General features: G+C 42.2%; 1 pseudogene; it reads left to right on the top strand.

Moving 5' to 3' along the window:
* The first annotated feature begins 260 nt into the window (after window positions 1-260).
* LOC101287653 (cytochrome c oxidase subunit 7B, mitochondrial-like) lies at window positions 261-952 on the top strand (annotated as a pseudogene).
* Window positions 953-17,525: the final 16,573 nt, after the last annotated feature.

The raw sequence follows: 17,525 nt of genomic DNA, 5'->3' as shown, positions 1-17,525 counted from the left end.
TTTGGCACCACCAGCGACTGTCAGTCTTAACAATGACCTCAGAAAATTTTGATCAGATGCAAGTTAATTTGCTCTGAGCCATTCCCTAGGGACACAGAAGGTCAGACCTAGAGCCCATCATCCCGATAAGAGGCTCCTATGAGCTCAGGACTCAATGCTGAAAGCAGAGTTTGGTGACCGTTTGGAAAGGCATCTTGAGTGGAGAGTGTGTCCTGGCTTGGCCATTGGGAGACTCAAGTTCTAAAGCACAGCTCTACTTACAACCTGTGAGAACTCAACAGGAAAGTGGGAATGATTTGTCTTTTTGTTTTTTAATTCTCAAAGCTTAGCCCAGTGTAGGAACTCAATAAAGCAAAGAGCGGGGAAGAGACAGCCAGGGACAGAGGGAAAAATCTGGCCTCCCTCATGAACTTTCTATGGTGACCCCACAGAGAGAAGTGGGGAAGATGCTTTGTGAACTAAACACTGCTAAGTAAGTTCAAAAGTTTTGTGGGATAAAAGTTAGCCTCTAAATGCCACAATTGGAAGTTTAGCAAAAAGTCTGACAGTCTCGTTTTCAGAACTCTTTGCAAGGGTACTTGATGTGAAGGTGCAAAAAACTACAGCTGCAGTTGCTGCAGTTCTGTCTTCAGCTCCACGATGTTTCCCCTGGCCAAAAATGCACTAAGTTGCCTCTGAGTTCAAAGCATTCAGCAAACAATGGCAAGGCAGAGCCACCGGAAGCAGGCACCTGAGTTCCATGACAAATATGGTAACGCTGTATTAGCTAATGAAGCCACCTTCTGTGCTGCCGGATGGGCATATACAGCAACACAAATTGGAATAGAATGGAACCTGTCCCCTGTTGGTAGAGCTGCCCCAAAGGGATGGAGAGATCAGTAATCATCCCCACTGGTTTAATACTGAATTGTTTCAAAACCAACTCGTAACTGATGCCAAGTAAAAGCACTGTGTACCCATTACAATATGGCGTGATTAAAGATTTAAAAAATAAAAGTTTGACAGTCTCTTCTGGAAGGATCCACACAGGATTTTCCTGCACGGAACAAGACCCAGTTTACATAGCCCATGTGCTGGGTCACGGCCCCCCTTCTTTGGAACATGAGGGGTTGATTCCCGTGGGTGTCCTGGGGCCAGGCTCTACTGAGAAGTAAACACCTTGGTGGTACCACATGTTCATGTGTCCCCGTTTACACTGTGTCAGGAATAAATGAAGCTGGTGGCACAGGAATGCCATCCAGGATGGGACTGTGACCAGGCGGAAGGGAGGGGGGAGATACGGGCTGGCAGTGGGTTGCGATACCAGGCCAGGGGTACCCACGGCCAACTGCACTCAGGGCTTCAGTGCATCTTTAAAGAGAAACACGTTCTTAACCATTTGTTGGGTTTGGGGCAGTGCAGTTGGGTAGACAAGAGAACAGGTTCTACAACCAGACTGCCTAAGTTCCAACCGTGGCTTTGTTTCTTTCTAGCTCTAAACCTGGATGAGTCTCGTAACTTCTCGATGGACACGGGGATGATGATAGTATCTACCTTGTCAGCTTGTTGAGAAGGCCCTGGGGCTGGTCACAGCCACAGACCAAGTGTTTGGTAATTATTTGCTCTCCTGGAGACTCCTCCCAGGTGTGCCCAGGTCAAACACTTGAATCAAAATCGAATAATTATGGTAAAAGAGGCATTGGTCAAGCGACAGGCATGTTCACAATGTCTCCTTCAGCCACATATATCTCAGTCTTCATCACAACACCACGAGGAAGAAGTATTTTGCTTATCACAGACACGAAAACTGAGGTCATAACTGGTGTTCAAGGTGGCACCGCTGATAAGCACACCACTCTTGGGTCCACCCAGACCTGCTTCTTGGAAAACAGCACAAGCAAGGGCTGTGTTTGCCAACACAGATCTCATCACCACCAGAAGGATCTGTGCAGACAACATGGTAGTTTCTGAAGGAGACCTGAGTCTGACTTCAGCAGCAGGTGGGAAACAAAATACAGTTGGTCCTCTGCACCCACAGATACTGTGCTACACCATTTTATATAAGGGACCTGGGCATCCACAGATTTGGGGATCCTCGAGGGTTCCTGAAACCAATCCCCCACAGACACTGAGGGGCAACTACGGTCAGTAGCTGCAGATGGAACATTCTCCCATAATACAGAGGCAGGTCACAAGGCATGGAGGCTACAGGCAGCGACCTCTGAGGCAGAGGAATTTTAAAATGTTGCTCCTAATCTTCAATGAAAGATAAAAGCTGAAAACTCAAAGATCCCCTGTTTAAAAATGCCCTTCAGGCTTTGCCCAACTGAATGGGGAAAACATCCCGCTCAAAACCCTAGAAATATCTGGGGATGTCAGATTCTAGCTTTGGTTGAAAACCAGGTAAGGAGGGATCAGGTCTTTGAAGAAGGTCTGCTGAAGTCTCTGAGCTCCAGGCCCACCAGAAGCCATGCCCAGCGAGGCTTCTCTCCCCTGTCCTAGATGAAATCGTCAGAGACGGCCTCTGGAAGCTTGAGGAAACGGAAGCACCATGTAGCAAGGATTCATCCCTAAACCTAATCTGTACTCCTCAACAACTTCCCTGGAGAAGCTCTCTGCCGTGCCAAAGGGAGAAGATATTTTCATTCCATGTTTTATAGACTTGCTTCCTTGCTGGTGCAGGGAACACCACTCTCCTGGCTCCTAACTCTGCTGGATAGGTACAGATGATTATATGCTTTAATTTCATTTCTTTGAATAGGAAGAAGATGATCGCCAGTAATGTATATGAAAGTCTTGTAACAAACAAAAGTAAAGGGTTATGCAAAAATGTATAAGGAATGATGGTGATCACAGTTATAAAGATAAATGTTATGCAGCAAAGGGAAGAAAACCTAAATTTTAATGACAGAAGAATAATTAATAAACTGTGGCTTATCTATATGATAGAGGTCTAGACGGCCATTAAAAGCCATTTTACAATGAACTTTTTATGACGAAAGAAACTGTTTATGGACTAAGGCTGTGTGAAAATCACATGCCGCCTGCCTGCAGTAAGCTACATGGATAGATGGACGTAGAGACAATGAGAAGGAAGGGGAAAGGAAGAAAGTTACAATATATAAACAGGATTTACCTTAGAGTGGGTATACCAGTGATGAGCTTTATTTTCTCTTTTACTTTTATTTCTTTCGTTCTATCCTGCCTTGTTCTGAAAGCAATTTAAAGTTGTTTACAGAAGGGAGAGGGGGAAGATGGCGGAAGAGTAAGACGTGGAGATCAGCTTCCTCCCCACAGATACACCAGAAATACATCTACATGTGGAACAGCTCCTACAGAACACCTACTGAACGCTGGCAGAAGACCTCAGACCTCCCAAAAGGCAAGAACCCCCCCCCCCCGCCTCGTACCTGGGTAGGGCAAAAGAAAAAAGAAACAACACAGACAAAGGATAGGGACGGGACCTGCACCTCTGGGAGCGAGCCGTGAAGGAGGAAAGGTTTCCACACACTAGGAGCCCCTTCGCGGGCGGAGACTGCGGGTGGCGGAGCGGGAAGCTTCGGAGCCGCGGAGGAGAGCACAGCCACAGGGGTGCGGAAGGCAAAGCGGAGAGATTCCCGCACAGAGGATCAGGGCCGACCGCCACTCACCGGCCCGAGAGGCTTGTCTGCTCACCCGCCGGGGTGGGCGGGGCTGGGAGCTGAGGCTCGGGCTTCGGTCGGAGCGCAGGGAGAGGACTGGGGTTGGCGGCGTGAACACAGCCTGTGGGGGGTTAGTACACCACGGCTAGCCGGGAGGGAGTCCGAGGAAAAGTCTGGAGCTGCCGAAGAGGCAAGAGACTCTTTCTTGCCCCTTTGTTTCCTGGTGCGCAAGGAGAGGGGATTAAGAGCGCGGCTTAAAGGAGCTCCAGAGACGGGCGTGAGCCGCGGCTTAAAAGCGTGGACCGCAGAGACGGGCATGAGACGCTAAGGCTGCTGCTGCCGCCACCAAGAAGCCTGTGTGCGAGCACAGATCACTACCCACACCTCCCTCCCGGGACCCTGTGCAGCCCGCCACTGCCAGGGTCCCGGGATCCAGGGACAACTTCCCCGGCAGAACGCACGGCGTGCCTCAGGCTGATGCAACGTCACGCTGGCCTTTGCCGCCGCAGGCTCGCCCCGCACTCCGTGCCCCTCCCTCTCCCCGGCCTGAGTGAGCCAGAGGCAACGAATCAGCTGCTCCTTTAACCCCGTCCTGTCTGAGTGAAGAACAGGGGCCCTCCAGCGACCTACACGCAGAGGCGGGGCCAAATCCAAAGCTGAACCCCAGGAGCTGTGCGAACAAAGAAGAGACAGAGAAATTTCTCCCAGCAGCCTCAGGAACAGCAGATTAAATCTCCACAATCAACTGGATGTACCCTGCATCTGTGGAATACATGAATAAACAACGAATCATCCCAAATTGAGGAGGTGGACTTTGAGAGCAAGATATATTATTTTATCCCCTTTTCCTCTTTTTGTGTGTGTATGTGTATGCTTCTCTGTGAGATTTTGTCTGTATAGCTTTGCTTTCACCATTTGTCCTAGGGTTCTATCCGTCCATTTTTTTTTATTAAAATTTTTTTTCTTAATAATTATTTTTTATTTTAATAATTTTTATTTTATCTTACTTTATTTTATTTTATCCTCTTTCTTTCTTTCTCCCTTTTCTCCCTTTTATGCTGAGCCGTGTGGATGAAAGGCTCTTGGTGCTGCAGCCAGGAGTCAGTGCTGTGCCTCTGAGGTGGGAGAGACAACTTCAGGACACTGGTCCACAAGAGACTTCCAGCTCCACGTAATATCAAACGGCGAAAATCTCCCAGAGATCTCCATCTCAACACCAACACCCAGCTTCACTCAACGACCAGCAAGCTACAGTGCTGGACACCCTATGCCAAACAACTAGCAAGACAGGAACACAACCCCACCCATTAGCAGAGAGGCTGCCTAAAATCATAATAAGGCCACAGACACCCTGAAACACACCACCAGACGTGGACCTGCCCACCAGAAAGACAAGATCCAGCCTCATCCACCAGAACACAGGCACTAGTCCCCTCCACCAGGAAGCCTACACAACACACTGAACCAACCTTAGCCACTGGGGACAGACACCAAAAGCAACAGGAACTACAAACCTGCAGCCTGCAAAAAGGAGACCCCAAATACAGTAAGATAAGCAAAATGAGAAGACAGAAAAACACAGCAGATGAAGGAGCAAGATAAAAACCCACCAGACGTAACAAATGAAGAGGAAATAGGCAGTCTACCTGAAAAAGAATTCAGAATAATGATAGTAAAGATGATCCAAAATCTTGGAAATAGAATAGACAAAATGCAAGAAACATTTAACAAGGACCTAGAAGAACTAAAGAGGAAACAAGCAACAATGAACAACCCAATAAATGAAATTAAAAATACTCTAGAAGTGATCAATAGCAGAATAACTGAGGAAGAAGAACGGATAAGTGACCTGGAAGATAAAATAGTGGAAATAACTACTGCAGAGCAGAATAAAGAAAAAAGAATGAAAAGAACTGAGGACAGTCTCAGAGACCTCTGGAACAACATTAAATGCACCAACATTCAAATTATAGGGGTCCCAGAAGAATAAGAGAAAAAGAAAGGGACTGAGAAAATATTTGAAGAGATTAGAGTTGAAAACTTCCCTAATATGGGAAAGGAAATAGTTAATCAAGTCCAGAAAGCACAGAGAGTCCCATACAGGATAAATCCAAGAAGAAACACGCCAAGACACATATTAGTCAAACTATCAAAAAATTAAATACAAAGATAACATATTAAAAGCAGCAAGGGAAAAATAACACACAAGGGAATCCCCATAAGGTTAACAGCTGATCTTTCAGCAGAAACTCTGCAAGCCAGAAGGGACTGGCAGGACATACTTAAAGTGATGAAGGAGAAGAACCTACAACCAAGATTACTCTACCCAGTAAGGATCTCATTCAGATTTGATGCAGAAATTAAAATCTTTACAGACAAGCAAAAGCTGAGAGAGTTCAGCACCACCAAACCAGCTTTACAACCAATGCTAAAGGAACTTCTCTAGGCAAGAAACACAATAGAAGGAAAAGACCTACAAAAACAAACCCAAAACAATTAAGAAAATGGGAATAGGAACATACGTATCGATAATTACCTTGAATGTAAATGATCAAGTGGGGTTTATTCCAGGAATGCAAGGATTCTTCAATATATGCAAATCAATCAACAATATACACCATATTAACAAACTGAAGGAGAAAAACCATATGATCATCTCAATAGATGCAGAGAAAGCTTTTGACAAAATTCAACACCCATTTACGATAAAAACCCTGCAGAAAGTAGGCATAGAGGGAACTTTCCTCAACATAATAAAGGCCATATATGACAAACCCACAGCCAACATCATCCTCAATGGTGAAAAACTGAAACCATTTCCACCAAGATCAGGAACAAGAGAAGATTGCCCACTCTCACCACTATTATTCAACATAGTTTTGGAAGTTTTAGCCACAGCAATCAGAGAAGAAAAGGAAATAAAAGGAATCCAAATCAGAAAAGAAGAAGTAGAGATGTCACTGTTTGCAAATGACATGATACTATACATAGAGAATCCTAAAATTCTACCAGAAAGCTACTGGAGCTAATCAATGAATTTGGTAAAGTAGCAGGATACAAAATTAATGCACAGAAATTTCTGGCATTCCTATACACTAATGATGAAAAATCTGCAAGTGAAATTAAGAAAACACTCCCATTTACCATTGCAACAAAAAGAATAAAATATCTAGGAATAAACCTACATAAGGAGACAAAAGACCTGTATGCAGAAAATTATAAGACACTGATGAAAGAAATTAAAGATGATACAAATAGATGGAGAGATATACTATGTTCTTGGATTGGAAGAATCAACATTGTGAAAATGGCTCTACTACCCAAAGCAATCTATAGATTCAATGCAATCCCTATCAAACTACCACTGGCATTTTTCACAGAACTAGAACAAAAAATTTCACAATTTGTATGGAAACACAAAAGACCCCGAATAGCCAAAGCAATCTTGAGAACGAGAAATGGAGCTGGAGGAATCAGACTCCCTGACTTCAGATTATACTACAAAGCTACAGTAATCAAGACAGTATGGTACTGGCACAGAAACAGAAAGATAGATCAATGGAACAGGATAGAAAGCCCAGAGATAAACCCACGCACATATGGACACCTTATCTTTGATAAAGGAGGCAGGAATGTACAGCAGAGAAAAGAGAGCCTCTTCAATAAGTGGTGCTGGGAAAACTGGACAGGTACATGTAAAAGTATGAGATTAGAACACTCCCTAACACCATACACAAAAATAAGCTCAAAATGGATTAAAGACCTAAATGTAAGGCCGGACACTATCAAACTCTTAGAGGAAAACATAGGCAGAACACTCTATGACATAAATCACAGCAAGATCCTTTTTGACCCATCTCCTAGAGAAATGGAAATAAAAACAAAAATAAACAAATGGGACCTAATGAAACTTCAGAGCTTTTGCACAGCAAAGGAAACCATAAACAAGACCAAAAGACAACCCTCAAAATGGGAGAAAATATTTTCAAATGAAGCAACTGACAAAGGATTAACCTCCAAAATTTACAAGCAGCTCATGCAGCTCAATAACAAAAAAACAAGCAACCCAATCCAAAAATGGGCAGAAGACCTAAATAGACATTTCTCCAAAGAAGATATACAGATTGCCAACAAACACATGAAAGAATGCTCAACATCATTAATCATTAGAGAAATGCAAATCAAAACTACAATGAGATGTCATCTCACACCAGTCAGAATGGCCATCATCAAAAAATCTAGAAGCAATAAATGCTGGAGAGGGTGTGGAGAAAAGGGAACCCTCTTGCACTGTTGATGGGAATGTAAATTGGTACAGCCACTATGAAGAACAGTACGGAGGTTTCTTAAAAAACTACAAATAGAACTACCATATGACTCAGCAATCCCACGACTGGGCATATACCCTGAGAAGAACATAATTCAAAAAGAGTCATGTACCAAAATGTTCATTGCAGCTCTATTTACAATAGCCAGGATATGGAAGCAACCTAAGTGTCCATCATCGGATGAATGGATCGAGAAGATGTGGCACATATATACAATGGAATATTACTCAGCCATAAAAAGAAACGATATTGAGTTATTTGTAGTGAGGTGGATGGACCTAGAGTCTGTCATACAGAGTGAAGTAAGTCAGAAAGAGAAAGACAAATACCGTACGCTAACGCATATATATGGAATCTAAGAAAAAAAATGTCATGAAGGACCTAGGGGTAAGACGGGAAAAAAGACACAGACCTACTAGAGAATGGACTTGAGGATATGGGGAGGGGGAAGGGTAAGCTGTGACAAAGTGAGAGAGTGGCATGGACATATATACACTACCAAACATAAGGTAGATAGCTAGTGGGAAGCAGCCGCATAGCACCAGGAGATTAGCTCGGTGCTTTACGACCACCTAGAGATGTGGGATAGGGAGGGTGGGAGGGAGGGACATGCAAGAGGGAAGAGATATGGGAACATATGTATATGTATAACTGATTCACTTTGTTATAAAGCAGAAACTAACACACCATTGTAAAGCAATTATACTCCAATAAAGATGTTTAAAAAAAAAGTTGTTTACAGCATACATACAAGATAAAATTAAATTTGAGAAAATGTAAGCAGATGAGGAATAAATATAAGAAAGATAAGCTATAGCTAGCAGGGTGGCTGGTATGTAGAATGAATTCTGTGAAGCCCTACACAGTAGACAGAGATTGACCACACATTCACTCCTAAGCTTTCTAGCCAACAACACAGAGAGGGAGACACAGTAGATGATGTGGCTTCTACTTCATTTTGAGGACAAAATGAAGCATTCACAGGAAAATAAAGCAAAATGATTCCATTTAAGAAAACAGGAAATGCTCAACATCATTAATCATTAGAGAAATGCAAATCAAAACTACAATGAGATTATCTCACACCAATCAGAATGGCCATCATCAAAAAATCTAGAAACAATAAATGCTGGAGAGGGTGTGGAGAAAAGGGAACCCTCTTGCACTGTTTGTTGGAATGTGAATTGATACAGCCACTATGTAGAACAGTATGGAGGTTCCTTAAAAAACTACAAATAGAACTACCATATGACCCAGCAATCCCACTACTGGGCATATACCCTGAGAAAACCATAATTCAAAATGAGTCATGTACCAAAATGTTCATTGCAGCTCTATTTACAATAGCCCAGAGATGGAAACAACCTAAGTGTCCATCATCGGATGAATGGATAAAGAAGATGTGGCACATATATACAATGAAATATTACTCAGCCATAAAAAGAAACGAAATTGAGCTATTTGTAATGAGGTGGATAGACCTACAGTCTGTCATACAGAGTGAAGTAAGTCAGAAAGAGAAAGACAAATACCGTATGCTAACACATATATATGGAATTTAAGAAAAAAAATATCATGAAGAACCTAGGGGTAAGACAGGAATAAACACACAGACCTACTAGAGAATGGACTTGAGGATATGGGGAGGGGGAAGGGTGAGCTGTGACAAAGCGAGAGAGAGGCATGGACATATATACACTACCAAACGTAAGGTAGATAGCTAGTGGGAAGCAGCCGCATAGCACAGGGAGATCAGCTCGGTGCTTTGTGACCGCCTGGAGGGGTGGGATATGGAGGGTGGGAGGGAGGGAGACGCAAGAGGGAAGAGACATGGGAACATATGTATATGTATACCTGATTCACTTTGTTATAAAGCAGAAACTAACACACCATTGTAAAGCAATTATACTCCAATAAAGGTGTAAAAAAAAAAAACAGGAAAGAAAGTTCTCCCATGTTCTCTGCTCATCGGGACACTGTGGAAGGTGGTAAATAGTGGGGCAAAGTTTGTCGCCCTCTGTGACCCAGTGAGTCACCTTCAGGGAATCCAAGCAGACTCCGTGTGAGTTGAAGACGCAGTGTCAAAGTAAGCATAACAGCTGCAGTGGAGGGCGGGTTACTAATTCCAGGCTCTGTGCTGACTTCTGCAAACTATGTCATCTAATCCTCACACAGCCCTACATTGTATCATCATCATTCCTCATAGACCTGGAAACAGTTTAGAGAATAACTCAAACTCAATGAGCTGGCACATGGCAGGGCCAGTATTCAGACTCTCCATGCCCAACATGGTTCACCATTCCACCCTATTGCTTTTCAATCCAGAAAAAAATAAGCAGTGTTCCATACCGGGCAACGGCACAATGACAAAATGTAGTTCATTGAAAAAAAACCCAACAGGGGATCGTTTTTCTCTTTTCTGTATTTCCAAGCTTTGGCCAATGATTAGGTCTACTTTTAAGTTGTCCACCCTTTTGGATTCCCTGCACCACTTCTCAAGCCACTCTGACTTTCACTGTTTCCAACTGACTTTCAGAGTTCTGGAGGCATCCGTTTCTCTCTACCTGATGAAGGACCTTCCTCGGGATGCAGAGAATCACCTTGGTTGTAAATAAGCTCCTCCTCATGCTGCAGCTTCCACAGTTCCAACGTTAAGCCCATCAACAAACTATTTCTATGAGGTGAATCTTCAAACTGAACTTAAATCAACTGTGAACACATCACTGAGCCCCTCCTGCACAGCCCTTCTTCGCCTCATGTATCTCTGATTCCTCACCCCATCCTTTGGAGGGCATGTTCTATTAGACCCAACAGGTGGAGGAAGTAGGGAGACCCAGGAATTTAAAATGGTATTAAACTGACCAAAACAATATTTACTAGAACTGGTAATGTTGATTGGAAATAAGTGCCCTCCTACATTCACATGTGGAATATAAACAAGAATAACCTTCATTCCCGAGGACAGTTTATAAAGCATGCCAACAGCGTTGACAGTATACAGAGCCTTTGAACCAGAAATTCCACTTGAGTAGATTATTCTAAGGAGACAAGGATAAATGAAGGCAAAATTTAGCTAGTAGGATGTTTCCTAGCACTGTTTTAATAGGGCAAGACTGGAAGCCAAATGTCTAAAAATAAGAGTTTGTTTAAATAAATTGGGGTCTACCTTTATAAACAAATAGCCCGCATCCACATAAAAGCGATGTCGTAGAACGAACTATATTGACTTTAAAATTATTTTTGCTTCTGATGTATTTAAAGTGAGGAAAGTGGGTAACAAAACAATTTGTGCCACATGATCTCATTTTTCAAAGAAACACTGTAATATGAACGTGTAAGGAAAAAAATCTAGAAAGATATAAATATATACTCGAAAATGTTGATAGTAGTTATTTCTAGAGTTGTTATTACCAGTAGATTTTAATTTCTTCTTTTTGTATATATGTTGTTTAAACTAACCCATAGTGAAGATGAATTACTCTGTAAAAAAATGAAAAGGAATTTAAAAATGAAACAAGCAAAACATACCAAGCCTCCAGTTTTGCATTTCTGTTTATATAGAACAAAAGAGCCAAGATATGGATTAAATAACTCACAAAGCCAGGTCAGAATATTCTTCTGTGTTTGTCTCTGGCATTGCCGTGAACGCAGCTAAAGATGTAACAACCCTTCACATCAGGTGGAGGTTGATGGAAGACACCCATGTAAGCATGGCACTGTCTCCTGAGGGATGCCAACCCAGGGATGTCAATAAAAGTAACCCAGAGCTTTCTCTCTCTAACGCTTTCAAGTTCAAACCAATTTTTATATTCGTAAGAAATTTCCTTTCACCCAAACCCTCCCCATCTTTGATTTCACAAGCCCACACCTACCCCAATGGACCCAGCAGTGGTTTATTATAGCTTTCTCGGAAGCAGAAAGCACTTGGTAATCAAAGATAATTCTGCTCCCACGTGAATAAATGCAGTTCAGACTCGTCTGCCACTAAAAGTCCTCAAAGGAATAGAAGACATCAGTGCATATGATTTTAGTTCTAAACTGTTTTTAAAGTATGTTCCAGCACACTTAATAGCAGAGTGAGCTAATATACATCAGCACTTCTTTTTCTTGAAAGCTGCTTCCATGTGTGACTGAACAGAAAGATGCGTCCTGGCCTTTCCTCTAAAATAGCATCTGAGAAAGTGACTGTTTTCCTTCGCCCGTTTCCTTTTCCCCGGTTTGGGAAAACTTTCATTCTCTAACAAAAACTTATTAAGTTTCTGCTAGAAAACACAGATATGACCATGTTTCATTGCAGTGGCTTTCAAATGGTACCCTGTACAACCTCCCTTGCCTTGTTTTTGCTAGACCAACTGCCAAGCAAATTCTGGGCTTCCAGATAAAATGTCAAGGAGTTTCAAGGCTTAAAAATGTTAGAAGGCCACTCACCAAAGGGCGGTAGGGATACAAGGCCCCTCATGATGTAACCTTAGCTTGCCTCTCTCCATAGTTCCATGAATTACTTGGATGGTTTGCATGTCCAGTGTACACCTTGTTCTTTCATGCCTCAGTGGCTTCCCACACTCTGCCCTCTCTACTGGATCCACCTTCCTATCCTTGACTGCCTAGGAACTGCTGACACACTTGCTCAGACATCCCCTGCTTTATGAAGCATTCAATGAACAAGGTCCTTTCCAACTTTCCCAGCAAGGTCAGCCCCTCCAATATCAAGGCTACTTCCTGTACCCTTAGAGATAATCCCATCATTACATGGGTCACACTCAGCTAGAGTATGTTTTACATGTACATCTTCTTTACCAGAAAGTAAGGGTTTTGAGAGCAATGTCTAGGTCATATCTCTTTTTGATCCCAGAATTAGCATAGCACTCTTCTCCATAACTAAGGGCTCATAAAACTTAGTTGATCTAGACCAAAAGGCTACGTTGGGTCATCAGAGAGAGTGAAGGAAAAGGGAAAAGGGAAGTGGGGGGAGGAAGAGAAGATGGAGAAAGTGGAAGATACAGGAGAGGAGGGAGAGAAAGAGGGGAGTATGGGGTGAAATACTCAAGAATGTGATGGTTTTAGAATCTTGAAATCTGGCTTTTTGTGTGGCCAAAATTTTCTTACCATATTACATTTGTTGTTTAATTGATGTCAAGAGAAGGTGAGCAAATAGGTAGTAATATTAAACTTTGTGTGTTTCCAGGAGAAAGTGCAGTGTTGGGGAATCTGTAGGTGCATATTGGGACAGCAAGACTCTCTTAAATGTGTGTTTTAACAACTTGTGCTTGAGAAATGATTATTAGACATCAAAATATCTTTCATATATCTTTGTCCACTTTGCCTTTAAAATTCTCCATGACAACATTTCTCTAAGTATGTTCCATGGACTAGGTGGTGGGTGAGAAAAAGATCAAATAATTCCTAGCTTAAAAACACTTTTAGGAAACGCTGAGTTAAATTAAAAAATTCTTTGTCTGCAAGACTACCCAGGTCTTTAAAATACTGTTATACATTTTGAATCTCTAAGAGTATTCAGAATTTCTCAAATTCAGTTGACCATAGAATCCCTTTTTGATAGTGCATCCCCTAGGTCTAAAACACACCTTAGAAAATGAAGTCCTACATAGTAAGTAGGGTAGATATCATTCCTTGCCATTTATAAAGGGCACCAATACTAAAGAAAGTGATATCCTCAAGAGCATACGGCGAGTAAGAGTGAGGATTTCAAGCCAAGTACCAGAGACATTAGTTCACCGTGATTCCTAATCACTTTGAATATAATGCAATTTAGGTTTTGGGAATGTTTATTTTGGCCTGAATCAAATTTCATACTTCAGAATTAGGTGTGGAACTTTTAGACCCCCCAGGCTTTATCTATGGAGTCCCACATGCACAGGTAGTCCTGAAACAGGCTTAATATAATGGGAGTTTTAAAGCCAGAGCCCAGGACTTCCCTGGTGGTCCAGTGGTTAAGATTCCACGCTCCCAGTGCAGGGGGCATGGGTCTGATCCCTAGTCAGGGAACTAAGATCCCACATGTCACATGGCACGGCAAAAATTAAAAAAAAAAAAAGCAAAGTCAGAGCCAAGCCCTGAGGCTTGGTCATTACGCATAGATGGAGAAGCTACAGTGATCTCCCCGCACATACAAGCCACTGTTAAAATGTACATTTTGATAGATTTTCATGGAAATAAGCAGTAATTTCCTAGTACTTAGACATTGACATAGATAATAGACTAACGAAATAGATCTGAAAGAAGACAGATATTCACACTGCAATTCAAATTAACTTATTTTGTCCATCACTATCACTGGAAATAAAATTTTCTGGTCACAATCTTCCTCTTATCACAATAATGTCATAAAACAGAAGCTACTAGAAGGTATAACCTTCTTTTTAGCCTTACGCTAAAACCACTATAGATTTTCACCACCAAATCATTCTAGATTCGTATAATCCATCTTCCACTTCAAGGCACATCCTAAGCATCATCACTGTCAGAATCAGACATTGTTTCAAGAAAAGCATCAGAGCAGAGATCAAGAGACTGGCTCTGCTGTCAACTAGTTTATGACCTTACGCGAGTCATTTGCTCCCCCTAAACTTTGCTGCTATAATCCTATGCCGTCTCAGCAGTGGCCCCTAGCCACAGCTGGCAACTCTGCCCCAGAAATGCAGCTAGCCCTCACTGAAGTATGCTGTAAATGTAAAATACATACTCAATTTCAGATACTTAAAATGAGAAAAAGAATATGAGTATCTCAGTACATTTTATATTGAATTCACATTGAAATGATACTATTCCTGAAGTATTGGGTTGATTAAAATATATAATTAATTTCATTTATTTCTTTTTACTGTATTTTTTTAAGTGTGGCTATTAGAAAATTTAAAATTACCATCGTGACTCGCTTTATATTTATATGGACAGCCTTGATCTGATCTGTCAAATGAGGTCATGGTTTCAGATCACCGCACAGTTACCTTCCAGCCCTGAACTTTTAAGATGGAACATTTGATAGAGAATAGAACCCGGGAAGATGTGAGGCATAAACACTGACTGAAAGAACCAGCAAGACAATGTTCCAGAGGAGACTCTGAGCTTGAAGAATCACAGAGGAAACGCTGGGTATGCCGCCGAAGGGGAATGGGAAGGGGAGAAGCCACTAGGGGGAGGGGGAAGGGGCCGGGGACTGAAGGGGGACGGGGAGGAGATCAACAGAAGCAGCAAAACTTCTCTCATGATGTTGTCAAGGGTGGATATCGAGAGATTCAGCAAGTTTTATTTCTCTTGGTTTGTGCCTTACTTCGTCAAACTGGTAAACACTGGTTGGAAGTTACTGAGAAGGGCATGTCCACCTTCGTGGAAGGATAAGGGGTTAAGGAGGAGGAAGCTGAACAAGAAAGCCTGGCTCAATAACTTGGACAGAGTCCTTCAAACTCCCATCCACTCTCCTCAAACCTCATCCTAAGCCCCTTGGGCAGACTGTCAAGAGGAGGCTTCATGGAACAAAGACTCACTGAAAAGGATTGTGAAAATAAAGGCATTTTAGCCTGGTGAGGAGTACTCCGATTCAGAAGGAAAATGCTTCCCATGACCTTGTCTTCTGGGGGGAAGAAAAAGGAACCCAGGGTCAGTTTATCAGACTCTGAAAATGAAAATGACGAGAGAGTGAAGCAAGTTTACATGCTTGATAACCACATGATTAGAGAAGAAAACCTTTGCAATCCTGACATAATTTCAGAGAAGTCTGAAGAAGGAAAGCTGGGAAATTTATAGATGGGCATTTTTTAAATTTTTTGCCGTACGCGGGCCTCTCACTGCTGTGGCCTCTCCCGTTGTGGAGCACAGGCTCCGGACGCGCAGGCTCAGCGGTCATGGCTCACAGGCCCAGCCGCTCCGCGGCATGTGGGATCTTCCCAGACCGGGGCACGAACCCGTGTCCCCTGCATCGGCAGGCGGACTCTCAACCACTGTGCCACCAGGGAAGCCCTATAGATGGGCATTCTTGATGTGAGTTCTAGAAAGGTGTCTCTAGTATGGGAATAGGGGAATTCATGTGAACTTGCTAGGGAAAGACAGAATAAGCCCCCATGGGAGTCGTCTTAAGAATACTAATGCCATTTCCCACACTAATTTCCAGCAATTCACTCACCAGCAGTGTAGGGATGCATGACACATTTTAATTTTCAATCTCATGGGTTAAAAAAAATAGTATTTCATTCTTGCTTTCATTTGCATTTTTTCAATTTTCAGATGTCTAATAGCCATCTAAAATTATCATTCTGTGAAATGTCTATTTATGTTCTTTTATCCACATTTCTATTGGACTGTCTTTTCCTACCAATTTATAGGATTTCTAGCACTTGGGGTGCTAGAAATAAAGTGTTGTAAATGTCTTTGCCCAGCCAAAAAAAAAAAAAAAGAATACTAATGCCAGAAAAACAACATGAGCACCCATTTGCTGGTGTTTCTCCCAAGGGAAAGGACTCAGGAGCATTTGGGTTGAAACAGTTCTTCTCTATGTGGAAAGTTTAACATACGTCATCTCAGGCTTTCCAACTGCCTTCCACGACTCCCAGAACTCCTAGGAAGTCAAATTATCCCCTCTCTGTTTCTTCTTGAGAACCAGTGAGACTACAACATCCTACCCCAAGTCCCATCACGTTTTTACAGATCAGATTAAGTCAAGCCCAGAGGAGCCATGTGATTCTGGACAGCCTTTGAGTTGGCTGCTGGTAAAGCTTGGCTAGAATCCAAGCCTCCTAAGTTAAATCATTGAATATTGCCTTGGGCTTCCTGAGCAGGGCAGCACAGGATTATAACACACCATGAAGTAGCGGTATTAATTATCTAGACCGCCTGCACTGCATCCCAACCATTGAAAAGAAACGCCCAACAATCTCTTTGACAGATGAACATCTGTGGGTCTGTTGATCACAGATGATGGAGGTCAAAATTTTATTTCTGATGTTCAAAAGCCACTTAAAAGTTTCCAGAAAAAGATAAAGCATAATATGATGTTTAAAATGAATTACAGTCTTTAAGCATTAAAATATGTATTATTCAATGTTTGTTTCAGCTAAGCAGTTAATCACTGAATCAACTTAAACTTGAAGTCTAAGTCAACTTTGGCTTCGCTTCAGATGAATGAAGCTTTGCTCAGTTTTGAGTCCTCGTTAGAATAGCCCCAGAGAGTTTCTGAAGGGAATCCTGCCATGCAGAGCAGAATAAAAGATGATAATGAAGATTTTCTGTACTAGGAATGTACTACTATAGTTTTACTAAGTTAGAGAAGTTCTAGATAATGGATAAACCTGGGGCTGGGAAGAAGCATTACACTCACTGATACGGAATTTTTAAAAGTAAGTGTCGTTGTGCAAATTGATTTATTAAGGAAAAATCGTGTGAATCTCAAAAAGAAATCTCATCCCATAAAGGAAGTCAAAGAAAAAACACTTTTGCTCTCATGTAATCCAACCCCTTCATTTTGGGGACGGACACATTGAGACCCAGGCTGGGACAGAAGAATTTTCCTTCCTCACAAAACGATGCTAGCCGTCTAGAGCGAAGTTGAGCAGTGTTACAGTTA

The sequence above is a fragment of the Orcinus orca genome, chromosome 13 (genome assembly GCF_937001465.1).
Source record: "Orcinus orca chromosome 13, mOrcOrc1.1, whole genome shotgun sequence".
Taxonomy (NCBI): Eukaryota; Metazoa; Chordata; class Mammalia; order Artiodactyla; family Delphinidae; genus Orcinus; species Orcinus orca.
This window is presented reverse-complemented; position numbering and strand designations above follow the sequence as displayed.